We start from the raw sequence: 13,753 nt of genomic DNA, 5'->3' as shown, positions 1-13,753 counted from the left end.
CAAACATTTAGATACAAAATCTGAAATATCACGTTTCATTCCTAGCCACCAGTACATCTGTTTCAAATCATTGTACATCTTATTACTTTCTGGATGAACAGACATACTAGCACTACGAGCTTCGTGCAAAATTTTCTGTATAAGCTCTGGATTCTTCGGTACACAAATTTTACCTCTGAATAATAAACAATCATCGAGTCTTATCTGAAATTCTAAATTAGAAGTTGACTCACACTATACCCGTTTAGCTCGTAATTCATCATCACATTTCTAATCTTCGCAGATCTGCTGTAAAACATTGGTTTAGCTTTTAACTCCGCTAAAATTGAGCCATCATTGGACAATGAAAATCTGGTATTCATAGCTCATAAGGCAAATAAAGACTTTCTACTCAGAGCATCCATAACTACATTTGCTTTTCCTGGATGATAATCAATAACCAACTTATAATCTTTTAATAGTTCGAACCATCTACGTTGCCTTAGATTCTAATCTTTCTGCGACATCAGATATTTTAAACTCTTATGATCGGTAAATATATGACATTTTTCACCGAACAAATAGTGTCGCCAAATTTTTAAAGCAAATACAATAGCTGCCAACTCTAAGTCATGTGTCGGATAGTTCTTTTCATTTGGCTTTAACTGTCTGGAAGCATAAGCTATTACTTTACCTTCTTGCATCAAAGCACAGCCTAATCCGTTCAATGACGCGTCACTGTAAATCGCAAATTCCTTACCCGATTTAGACTGAACCAGAACTGATGCTTCAGTCAATAGGGCTTTCAACTGATTAAAACTTTATTGACATTTATCAGACCATTCAAACTTCACATCTTTTTGTAATAGCTATCATCGAAAACCCTTTTACAAATCTTCGGTAATAACCAGGTAACCCCAGAAAACTTCTAACTTCAGATACAATTTTATTCGGATAAACTCTGATGCCTTCAGCCGATAATATGTGTCCCAAAAAACCAAATTCCCGAAGCCAAAACTCACATTTGCTAAATTTAGCAAACAATTGCTTATCTCGCAAAGTTTACAAAACAATTCTCAAATGCTCGGCATGTTCAGTCTCATCTCGAGAATATATCAGAATATCATCAATAAATACCACATCATAATTGTCTAAATACGATCTGGAAATTTTGTTCATCAAGTCCATAAATACTGCAGGTGCATTTGTTAAACCAAACGGCATCACAAGAAATTTATAATGTCCGTACTTGGTTCTGAATGTTGTTTTCGGTACATCCGAATCTTTCACTCGTAATTGATAATAACCAGAACAAAGATCAATCTTTGAGAACATTGTGACACCTTTCAACTGGTCAAACAAATCGTCAATACGAGACAATAGATATTTATTTTTGATTGTAACTTTGTTGAGCTGACGGTAGTCAATGCATAATCTCATCGATTCATCCTTTTTTTTAACAAACAGAATCGGTGTACCCCAAGGTGAAAAGCTAGGTCGAGCAAAACCTCTATCAGTCAACTCTTGCACTTGTGCTTTCAACTTTTTTAACTCTGTAGGAGTTATTCTGTATGGTGCTACCGATATTGGTGTTGTTCCCAGCACAAGTTCTATAGCAAATTCAACTTCTCTAACTGGTGGTAATCCAGGTAATTCATCTGGAAACACATTAGGATACTCACAAACCACTGGCACTGATTCAAGGTTCGATTCAGACACTTTAGTATCCAATACATAAGCAAGGTAAAAATTACAACCTTTTAAGCGCCGTTAAAACTATTTGTGGCGCTTTTACAAGCGCCGCATAAAATGCCGCTATAGACAATGCCGTTAAATTTTGCGGCGTTTATGTGAAAAAAAATGCCACTATAGAACATGACCTTTAGCGGCGCTTTACCCATAAACGCCGCTAAAAGTACCATTTTTTAGCGGCGTTTATGAAAAAATGCCACTAACTTTGGCAGATTTGTAACATTCAATTTTCATCCATATACAACCCTTCCTGTAGCATGGAATCCAACCAAAAATAGCAAATCTAAATGATACTTCAAATTCAACAAAAGATATATGATATAAATTGATAACTGGTATAATTAAAAATATTCTTATAATAATGTTAAAATTAACAATGTTAAAAATATTCTTACAATAAGAAAACAAATGTCTAAGATGGAAGATTTTGCAACTGCTGAAACATCTTCATCATATTCTAAAGTTGTAGCTAGAGTGCGTCGTACTTTCTGTTCTACTATGCTTCCCTCGCTGCTGCCTCTGCTTTAAGTTGTAGCTGGAGTTCTTCATATTTTCTTTTAACCTCAGCTTCTCTCGATGTTGCCTCCGATTTAAGTTCAACAAGTGCAGCAGTAACCAGAAGAAAAAAAAAGGAAAATACACAAATCTAGAAGCAGCGGTATTTTCCAATCACTTTTTCATACCATATGGTAGATGAGTCAAGAGTAATACCAAAAAAATAACCCTTGGTTTCAACAAAAATGACACATTACTTAAAAGTCTCATTGCTTTCTTCAGTTTCAAATCTTAACTGCAAATAGAAGAATAGAAATGCACTTCAGATTCATCATATTTGTTCACATGACAAATCAAAACCCAATGTTCACAACTTAAACTACACAAAATACCTGCAAATGCTGCAAGCAACAGACAAGATCAACCTGAATGTCCTTCTCTTGCAACAAGGTTTCCAAATTATCCTGTCAAATGAATGTGCTGTCAAGAGCAGGAGAAGAGAAAAACATTGAATAGATTCAACCTTTTTAAAAGTTAAAGGCTAAACTGCCACTTTTACCAGAATATTTTTCTCTTTTTTCACAAATAAATAACCTAGAGAACATTTTTATGCCATCCAGAAACAAAAAATAAACACTAACTCCGTATACAACACTGATAACATCATTCAAAGAGAAAAAAATAGATCAAAATGGTTTCAGCATTTACCACAAAGTAATGAATGGATCAAGTCCTTTACTATAAACTACCAAAAAAAACCATTTCCATCTTTACCGACAAAATGCATATACTTGTGCTATAAGATGAGAAAGAATGCATCCTCAGTAAAATTCGTACTAATATTACTTAAACAGACACTAAGGGTGAAGAGGGAAAAAAAGAGAGGCAAGAATAAGTATACATTCTTAAACAGACCTAAAAGAAAATCAAAGAAATTTCATCTAGCTTCTAAGGAAAAAGAAAGCATAGCTCCACATCTACATGTTCATACACACATGGAAAGACATCAGCATAGCAAATTATTAAGTTAGAATTATCCAATGTAAGCAATCAATCTCTCACATATCAATTTTCTATTAAAGATTGAGACGTTAATCATGATTTTATATTATTCTTTTATGATCTAATCTCCATTTTATTAGAGATATTTCTTCCTAACTAAAATATAACTATTTTGCTAGACGTTCGATGTGAAATGATTTTAGTTTTTGTATTTCATTTTTATTTGTTATAATTTGGTCCTATCCAAAATAGATAGTTACCTATCCATATCAATATATTACTTTTTTTTATTTATCGATGTTTTTTTAAATCTAATATTTAAATATATCAAATGATTTAGATTAAATATTTTTAAATATAAAAGAATTAATTGATTGTATAAAATTTCGTCATGCAACAAATCTCAAGTAAACCTTAAATCCTAAACCATTTAATGTATATAAAGTTTATCTATTATCTCTTAAATAACTTAAACTATAATCATAATTTTAAATATTAAAATTAATACTATCTCTTTTACAATTATATAAGAAATTATTTAATATATAAATTAAAAAATACTAATTAATCTAAACCCTAAACCCTTATCCCCTAACCCTTAACCCCTAAATCATAAATCCTAAACCCTAAACCCGTAAACCATACACCATACACCATAAACCATAAACCATAAACCATAATCCCTAAACCCATAATCCATGAACCTTAAAATAGTAACTTCTAAACCTTAAACCATAAACCCTAAACCCTAAACTATAATGATAATTAATTCAATATTTTAAAATTAATATTATCTCTTTTACGATTACATAAGAAATTATTTAATATATAAATTAAAAAACAATCAGTCATGTACCCAAAAACTTTAAAATTACTTTAAATAATAGTATTTTAATTTTTTTCATTTTTAACAAATATTTTTCTATGTTTTTACTTTCAAATTTTTTCTACGTATCATTATTTTTTTCTGAAGAATTTAAATATTCAATTAAAATAAATTGTATTTTAATTAATAAAAATAAAATAGTTAAATAATAAATAGACAGATAAAATGTTTTTTTGCGACATTTTTGATAAAGCGCCGCTAAAGCTCGATTTATAGCAGCGTTTTACAAAAAGCATCGCTAATGCCACTAAAGCTCAACATAAAACGAGTCTTACTAAATTTTTTGCGGCATTTTTCAAAAAGCGCAGCTGCGTTTTTAAAGAAATGCCGCTAATGCTCGACCTATAACGGTATTTTTCAAAAAAGCACTGCTAATGCCACTAAAACTCAACATAAAACAACGGCGTTGTGCTTAATTTTTTTGCGGCGTTTTTCAAAAAGTGGCACTAATGGTCAACCTATAGCAGCGTTTTTCAAAAAGCGCCGCTAATGCTCGATCTATAGCGGCGTTTTTCAAAAAGTGCCACTAATGCCACTAAAGCTCAACATAAAAAGACGACATTGTGCTTATTTTTTTGCGACATTTTTCAAAAAGCGCCGCTAATGGTCAACCTATAGCGGCGTTTTTCAAAAAGCACCGCTAATGGTCCATCTATAGCAGCGTTTTTCAAAAAGCGCCACTAATGCTCGATCTGTAGCAGTATTTTTTATCCAAACGCCGCTAAAATGCTGCTAAAAACCTATTTTGCTGTAGTGGGGTCACTGTCTTTGGTAGAGATGGACAAAATAAATTACTTGATTATATTGGAAGACCCCTGAGTTTTTCATCTTTGAGTTCTGCATGAGTTTTATAAAGAATCCTTTTTTGATGGGGTGAAACTCGTTGCCATGCCCGCATAACCATGATCAACTAGGGATTCAGTTATGCTTTATCCATTAACAACATAACCTTTGTAAACTTGAAACCTTAGTTACATTTCAACCCGAGACCGTATAATCACCGTCAACTTGGACCTCGAGTTGTAATGCGATCTCAACTTCTTAGGTGATGGTTCCATCCTCACATGGCAGGTGAAATTTGTAGGTCACCGAGCTCCACGGCATCACCATGAATCCAAACACAACTTAAAACTACAACTATGTCTTCCTCAAAGAAAAAGAGAAGTAAATCTTTAATCCCAGAAATTACAACACGCAAGAAAACAAAAAAGGAAACAATTTAAAGGAGACGGTGGGCGAGAGATGATGGCATAGGGGAATGAAAACACCCATTTATATAGGTAATGAGGCGGTGTGATAACGGTAAACTAACTATCACCCAAATTGCATTTCTCTTTCTTGGTGATAACGGTAAACCAACTATAAAATCTATGGCGTTTAAAACTTAGTAAAATACTAGAGTATCTTATTTTAATATGTGAATATTTGAAGTGTGATTAAACTTTCTTTCTCATATTTTAATGGTATGTATTTAAATCTTATCATCATTTTCTCTACACTTTAATATTGTAATGATAAAAATAGTATTATATTTTACATTTATTATATAAAAGGAAAAACAATAAATATACATATTAAAAAAATTAAAATCATGATTATTTGACCCTTCAATTTAAAAAAAAATAATTTAACCCTCCATTTAATTTTTCTCCTCTTTTAGCCTTTAAACTTGCATTGTTTGTCAAATCACCTTAAAATGGATAGAAAAGTTAACATCTATTAAATTTGCTAAAGTGATATCCACGTAGATTGAAATTAATTAATATTTTAAAAATTAAAAATATTACATATTTTATTATGAATATTTTATTAAGTGGATGTGCATCAAGATCTAGATAAATTTTGATGTATTTAAATTCTAATAGTCATTAGAAGTAGATCTTTACTTCATTTTTACTTCTTATGCCTATAAATAAAGACTTTTGAGAAGCTTTGTAAATATCCCATTAATCAATAAAATACACACTCTCTTTTGTTCTCTCATTTTCTTTGTTATTTACTCTTTGTCTATTTATTTTATAATAAGTTATCACGATTCTCTTTTATTTTATAATACGATTACTCCAAATTTGCTGCTCAAGTTGTTGTTGTTTGCCTTCTAGAGCTATTGCAATTTCAATCTTCAATTGAGGCCTGTGCATTATAGATGGTTATTATCTAAACAAAATTATATAATCCTTACATGTGCTCGTGATAATAGCCAGGGTGATAGCGATGATATTAAAGAATCTCAAGTATATTTTACTATAATTTATTTATTATATTATATTTATTATAATTGGAGACTAATCATGACAACATGAATATATAGATTTTGATTTGAAATACATGAATGTTTGCGATGGTGATTATGAAATAAAGAATTTATTGGGACGATTATAAGTTTGTGCTAGTAAATCTATTGCATTCCCCTAAGTGAACGCAAGTACAAAAGAAAATAAAAACCAATATTATTCTAATATTTGGTAGTAAAAAATTAGTCGAAAGCTCCAAAATAGCTAATATATTAATATCATGTGATGGTTAATCCATTGGTTTTAAAAGATATTTATAATGGATCTCATATTGATATTGTGAATAAAGAAAAGATTATATTTCATATAAATCACTATTGCTATAAATATCTATTTTGAAAGGATGAAAAAAAAGGGAGGATTGAGTTATTGGTTACTCTTTTTATTAAATTGAATTGACTGTGACTATCTTTGTGATCTTCTTTTGTCATCATCCCCATTAAGAGATTGAAAGCAAAATATTTTACGGTGAAAAATTTACTTATGAGCAATAGAATATGGTAATTCTATCTAAAGCTCGTTATGGTTGGATGCACCTAAAGTTGCAATTTTTTCTTTAAACTGTGAGTATAACTCTACAGTATTCAGAATAAGTTCTTAATTAAAATTACGTGGAAAAATATTACCGATGAGAACTTGCAAGAGAGAAAACTTATGTATGAAAAGTTATTGTGTAATGCCCCAAAACCCAACCTAGAAGTTTAGACCCAATCTCGGAGGTTACATTGATCACCGAAACGGTCGTGGGTAAAATTTGAGCTTAACCAGCTAGAAAACATACGGTATTTAAGTTATGTAAAACTCTCCGTTGTAAAATTTCGATATTACAAAAAATTTTAGTCCAAAAGTCGCTTACGTGCGTAAAACCCAAAATTCATACCACAATATTCAAAATAAAACTTGCAATTCAAACCATTTATTTATAAATGCAGAATTTATGAAAATAATTTTATAGTTGATTCTAAACGTGGCTGTCTAAAACCTTTGATATACCGAGTCTAGCAACTGCATACGAAAATACCTGAAAAGGGGAAACTGAGGGGAGTGAGCTATACTAGCTCAGTGTGAGTTCGATATACAAACAGACTTCACAAACAAATCAAATGTATCAGTACTGAAACACCTCGATCTAAAAACAATTAGTCTCGCAATCAGACAGACAGTATGCAGAATGAATGCAATAAGTAATAAAAACCCACCCAACCAGCCAAACACCTCTTCGTCCCCCAATCACACCCCATAAATAGCTAATTAAGCTCATCCAACCATGCACACCACATAGGACCTTAAAAGGCCCATCCAACCCTACATACCAAGTATGTGGACTAAACCACTCAGATAATTATATGCAACAAAGCTAGCGTATCTGTAGTACAGTGCATTGCGGTAAACCACTGTACAGACAAATTGTAGTTGAAACTGCCAAAACAGATCAGACTCCCTTATCTTCACAACCAAACCCAAATTGTTTTATACAAATGTATGTATGCAAACAGGCGTACAGAATCAGAATACAAGATTTCTAGACAGTCATTCAGACACAAAAACTCACATCCAGTCAATCAGTTATAGAATTTATGTGCAGTCACAGAATGCGCACTACACACAAGCACTCACGCATCAATCACTCAGAATCAGAAATGCGTACATTCATTTACATGGATTCAGTATCAATAGCAAAGTAACCTCAAGTAACAATCAAACAATCTACTTTAAGTACAGGTATATCTATACAAAACACACCAGTCTAGGCCGAAACCAAGTCCCGACCACCCTTACAAAGACCTAGCCAAGGGTCGGAACACTCATAATCATAATCAGATAAAAAAAAGACACAGTATAAAATTTGGCGACATAAAGCCCCACGGCCGTTTGACCTGGCCATGTAGGGGTTTACACGCCCATGTGAAGGCCAAAAACGCCCGTGTGAAGGCCACACACGCCCGTGTGGAGGGGACACACGTTCGTGTGAGCAACCCATGTAACTCACTGTCTAAAAATGCTAAAAATAAAGAGCAGAGGGACACGACCGTATAGAGATCTCACACGCCCGTGTGGGGACACATGCCCGTGTGGCACCAAAATTCATCAAAAACCCTGAATTCCCAAATGCACATGCTCGTGTACCCGAGGGACATGGCTGTGTAAAAATTGACTAATTTCCCCAAATCAGCCACACGGCCGTGTGGCACCTAATCCTGCCCGAAAACCCTAATTCCCAAAACTACACGACCGTATGAACCACCCATGTTGGGGCACACGCCCGTGTGGCCACCTGTATGGTCATAAAACCACACCAAAACTAGCTGTAGAACGTGACTTTGCTCTCGAGACGCTCTCCAATCACTATTAACCCAATAACATATAAAAAACCCACAGTATTTCAAGCTAAATAGTAACAATTGACACTTTAAATGGTAATTTTTTAGAAATACACCAAATCTATCGAATTTCATTGAACTAAATCAAAATTTCGACAATGAAAAGAAAGAGTTACCGAACCCACACCTGAATTTGCGATTCCAAACACCAAAGAAGATCGAAACGCCTCTTTAACACAATTCTAAAATCTCTGCTCGAAACCTTGAACTACCCAAAAACCATCAACAAAAATTAAAGATGAGAACTTACTGGCAGATAAATGTATAATTTTTAAATCCTCAAAGAAAAAATAAAAAGAAGAGAAGAAAAATAAAAACTGACAAGAAAGAGTGGGGAGAGAAACAAGAGAACGTGAAAGTGATTTTGGGAAGTTTTATCCAAAAAAAATTAAAATTAAAATTAAAATAGGTATTTTGGACTTTAAAACAAAACAAAATTAAAATTATTTCCCCAAACCACACACATGACGGCTCGAACTCAGAACCTAGAGGTGCACTAACACACAACAAACCACCAAACTAGTAAGCCCATTTTGATACTAAAATGCGAACACGGCTTCAAATACCAAAACTAACCACTGAACCTACTTACAAAGCACAAAACTTCTAACCCCAAAAATTGGGGTGTTATACATTGGTTATGTACCTATTGTACACCTGGAAAATAGGGACTTAGACTTCACATTGATTTAGACATTTCCAGTAGTAAATGTCACAATAGTACTTATATGTGGATACAAAGTAAAAGTGTAACACCCCTTACTCGTATTCCGGCTCGGAACAGAGTATGAGGTATTACTAAGTTTTTTTAAAAAAATTTCGACAGCATTTCTGCTTAATTTTGCTTAAACCTCCTGCAAATTTAAATCACAATCCAATATATATATATCAACCAAACTCATTTATAATAATACTCACAATTTAACTATTAATGAACACCACATTTTAAATCAAACCATAACATATATTTACATGATGATTCCATATTTCATAGGTCGTCTATACATGCCATAATTTTCCGGAACGATAGTAGCAAAATACCCCAAGTGTGAAGGATAGTGTGGATGATTGTCTGACTTCGTTCCAAATTTCCGAGTTGTCGGAAGTCACTATAATCAAGGGAAAAATAAAATCGAGTAAGCATATAGCTTAGTAAGTAAACACATGATAAATAAGTAATTACTCACATAACTACACCAAAATATAAACTTATTCATGAATAACTTCATTGTTTAGGCAATTTCCAGCAAACTGTTTTTCTGCGTCATAGTCACTAATTTATTTTTATCCGGAGCTACAGGGCTCCAAATTGAGTTTTGTAAATTTTCCCTGAAACTAGACTCATATACCATTTCACCATAAAAATTTCAGAATTTTTTACCCAGCCAATTAGTACAGTTTATTCATTAAAACTTCCCCTGTTTCACTGCCCAACGGTTCTGACCCTTCCTCAAAAAAAATTCACTTAACTCTCTGTACAAAATTTTAAAAATGGTTTCGCTTGTTTCTATTAAAAATAGAGTCAATAAGGAATCCAGGAATATAAATTTCACACCATAATTATTTTTGTACAATTTTTGGTGATTTTCCAAAGTTAGAACAGGGGATCCCGAAATCAATCCAGCCCTGTTTCAGTAAAATTCAGATATCTCCAAAAATACAACTCTTTTGCTTATTCTATTTATTTCATATGAAAATAGACACATTCAGCTTCAATTTCATATATTATTCAGCTTCCCATTCATTTTCCACCATTTATGGTGATTTTTCAAAGTTACCCATCTGCTGTTGTTCAACACAGTTTATAACTAAATCGTTCCTTTTTTTGTTTTTGATATTTTCTCCCATCTCATACATGGATCGATTTAGTATCCAACTCAATATTTGCCCCATAAAAATTTCCACCATATGGCAATATTCACCTTCCACACTTTTTCGTTGAGCACTCGGAATGTTAACCGTTATTGGTGGATCTCGCACTTAGCACCACCACTTAATCGGGGAATCAGCACTTAGCAACCCCTTGGGGGAATCAGCACATAGCAACCCCCTTTTTATTTCAGAGATACGGTGGATATCGCACTTAGCACCACCAATGAACCGGGGAATCAGCACTTAGCAACCCCTCGGGGGAATCAGCACATAGCAACCCCTTTTCACATTTCAAAGATACGGTGGATATCGCACATAGCACCACCAATGAATCGGGGAATCAGCACACAGCAACCCCTTTATGTACAACATACTTCGGCTTATTCCGAGTGTTCAACCCATAAATCATATATTGCAACCCTTTACCACCTTTCCCGATTTAACAACATTTTTAGGATATGGCCAAACATTTATTTTAATTCCAAATAAATCTCAACATATATCAATTAATGTCAAAATAATACATCAAGTCACGTGTTTACTTACCTCGGTGCAAAATATCGTAATTTTGCACTTCACTCCACTATCTTTTCTTTTCCTCGTTTGAGATAATCTTCACGTCTTTCTTGATCTATAATAGCAAATTTAACTCATTTAATGTTCACATTCATTAAAATAATCCACCACCCAACTTTTTGAAAAATTACAATTTTGCCCCCAAACTTTTGCATAATTACACTTTTGTCCCCAAGCTCGGAAATTAAACTTCATCACTTATTCTTAGGTTTTATGACATGCTGAACATTTTTCCCTTCTATGGCAACATCAAATTCTCACTCTAACATACACTTATGAACAATAATTATTTTTTTACCGATTATGCCTATTTACCCGTTTTCGCTTAAAATCGCTTAGCAAAAGTTGTTTAACATAATTTATAGCTTCATATTCCACCATAAAACAGCAAAATAAACACATTTCACCTATGGGTATTTTTCCAAATATGAGCCCTAACACGAATTATTGCTAGAATAAGCTAAACCGAGTTACGAGGATTCCAAAAATGCGAAGAACATTAAAAACGGGGCTAGGATGCACTTACTATGAGCTTGAGAAAGCAAAGAAACCTTAGCTATGGCTTCCTTCAAATTTCGGCAGCAACTAATGAGGAAGATGATGATTTTTGTCATCTTTTTCCCATTTTATTTTTTTTATTACCAAATGACTAATATGCCCCCACTTAAAAAAAAATCTATTTCTCTCATTTCTTATGTCTATTTTTGTCCATCAACTAACTAATGGTCTAATTACCACATAAAGACCTCCAATTTAAAATTTCATATCAATTAGATACTTCTACATATAGAACTCAACTTTTGCACTATTTACAATTTAGTCCTTTTGACTAAATTGAGTGCCCAAACGTCGAAATTTTCGAACGAAATTTTTACGAAAATTTTCCGTGAAATTGTAGACCATAAAAATATAATAATAACCATATTTTCCCTCGTCGGATTTGTGGTCCCGAAACCACTATTCCGACTAGGCCCAAAATCGGGCTGTTACAAAAAGGAATGACAATAAAACTATCAATTTGTCATAATTTATATTGACATTATTAGTACAATTGAAATATATGTTAAAGTAAACCTAAAGTTTACTTATACAAATTCATTTACTACTTGGCATGACCAGTTATACCATCCTAGATCACATATGATGAGAAAATTAATTGAGAATTCATATGGACATTCATTAAAGAACCAGAAGATTCTTTAATTTAAAGAATTCTCATTTGTTGCTATTCTCAATGAAAATTGATTATTAGAAACTCACTAGCTAAAGTTGAGATTTAATGTCTTGCATTTCTGAAATGAATATGGGTCCATGCATCCACCATGTGGATGGTTTTGATATTATATGATTTTGGTAGATGCATCTACAAATTAATTACATATGTGTTACCAATTTGCAACATGCAGTTTACAAGATTGCTTGTTTAAATAATTAAATTCAAATCATAGGATTAAGAAAATTCATCTTACCAATACTGATGAGTTTATATCTCAGTCTTTTATTGATTGAGTTTGAAAAACTTTTGTAAAAGTTTGTTATTTATGCACATAATGGTTTAGAGAAATTATTGATTAAACGCCTCTGATTAATGTCTAAACCATTACTTATGAGATCTAAACTTCCTATTTCAACATGAGATTATGTTGATTTATGTGTTGTACACATCAAGCCAATAAGTTATAAATACTCCTCATTACAATTGGTTTTTGGTAAAGAGCTAAATATTTCCCATCTTTAAACTTTTGTATGTGTGTATATATTTCAATTAATCCACCACAACGCACAAAGATGAGTGAATCCTCAAAGAAAGTTGAGAATATATATTAATTACGAGTCTTCTTTTATTATTAGATGTTTTAAATGTTTTAGAGATTCAATTATGACATGATTTGTGATTACTATTTTGATTCGATAGTTTTCCCGAGATTAGGGGGAGAGAAATAAGTAACTTGTAATGAGTTAGGGGGACAGTAATTTGAACCAAAAGTTTAACAAGGATAACTCATTACAAGTTCCAAATATGTAAATTATCATAAAAGAAAATAACTCTTCTAGATGGTTATATACTGGAGGCAAGTGCTCTAGAAGAGACCTAAGACATAAGTAAAACTCTAGAAGAGATTCAAGTATCTGAAATTGAAGATTAAAATAGTGAAAATAAGATATCTCGATAAGTTATGTCAATTCGAGAAAATGTAGAACTGAATAATAAAAATGGCCAACAATAATTTTACATGCAATATTATAATTGAAATAATGAAATAAAAGGAGGATATTGAATAAATCTACTAAAAAATATAAATATGGAATAGATTGGTCAAAATAGAAAGACGCAACTCAAGTACAATTAAATTCGTGGATTTTTTCGACCAGTAGTCCAAATATCTAAATGTATAAAGCCAGTGAGGGTGCAAATGAAGTAGTTTTGCAAAAGCGAAATAAAAATATGAAGTTTTTCGCTAAGTCCTGACATTGATTATGAAAAGATACGATATTCTTTTGTGGTAGATGCAATA

The sequence above is a fragment of the Gossypium hirsutum genome, chromosome D11, assembly GCF_007990345.1.
Source record: "Gossypium hirsutum isolate 1008001.06 chromosome D11, Gossypium_hirsutum_v2.1, whole genome shotgun sequence".
In the NCBI taxonomy this organism is placed as follows: Eukaryota; Viridiplantae; Streptophyta; class Magnoliopsida; order Malvales; family Malvaceae; genus Gossypium; species Gossypium hirsutum.
The sequence above is the reverse complement of the archived record's forward strand: the minus strand, read 5'-3'. Positions refer to the sequence as shown.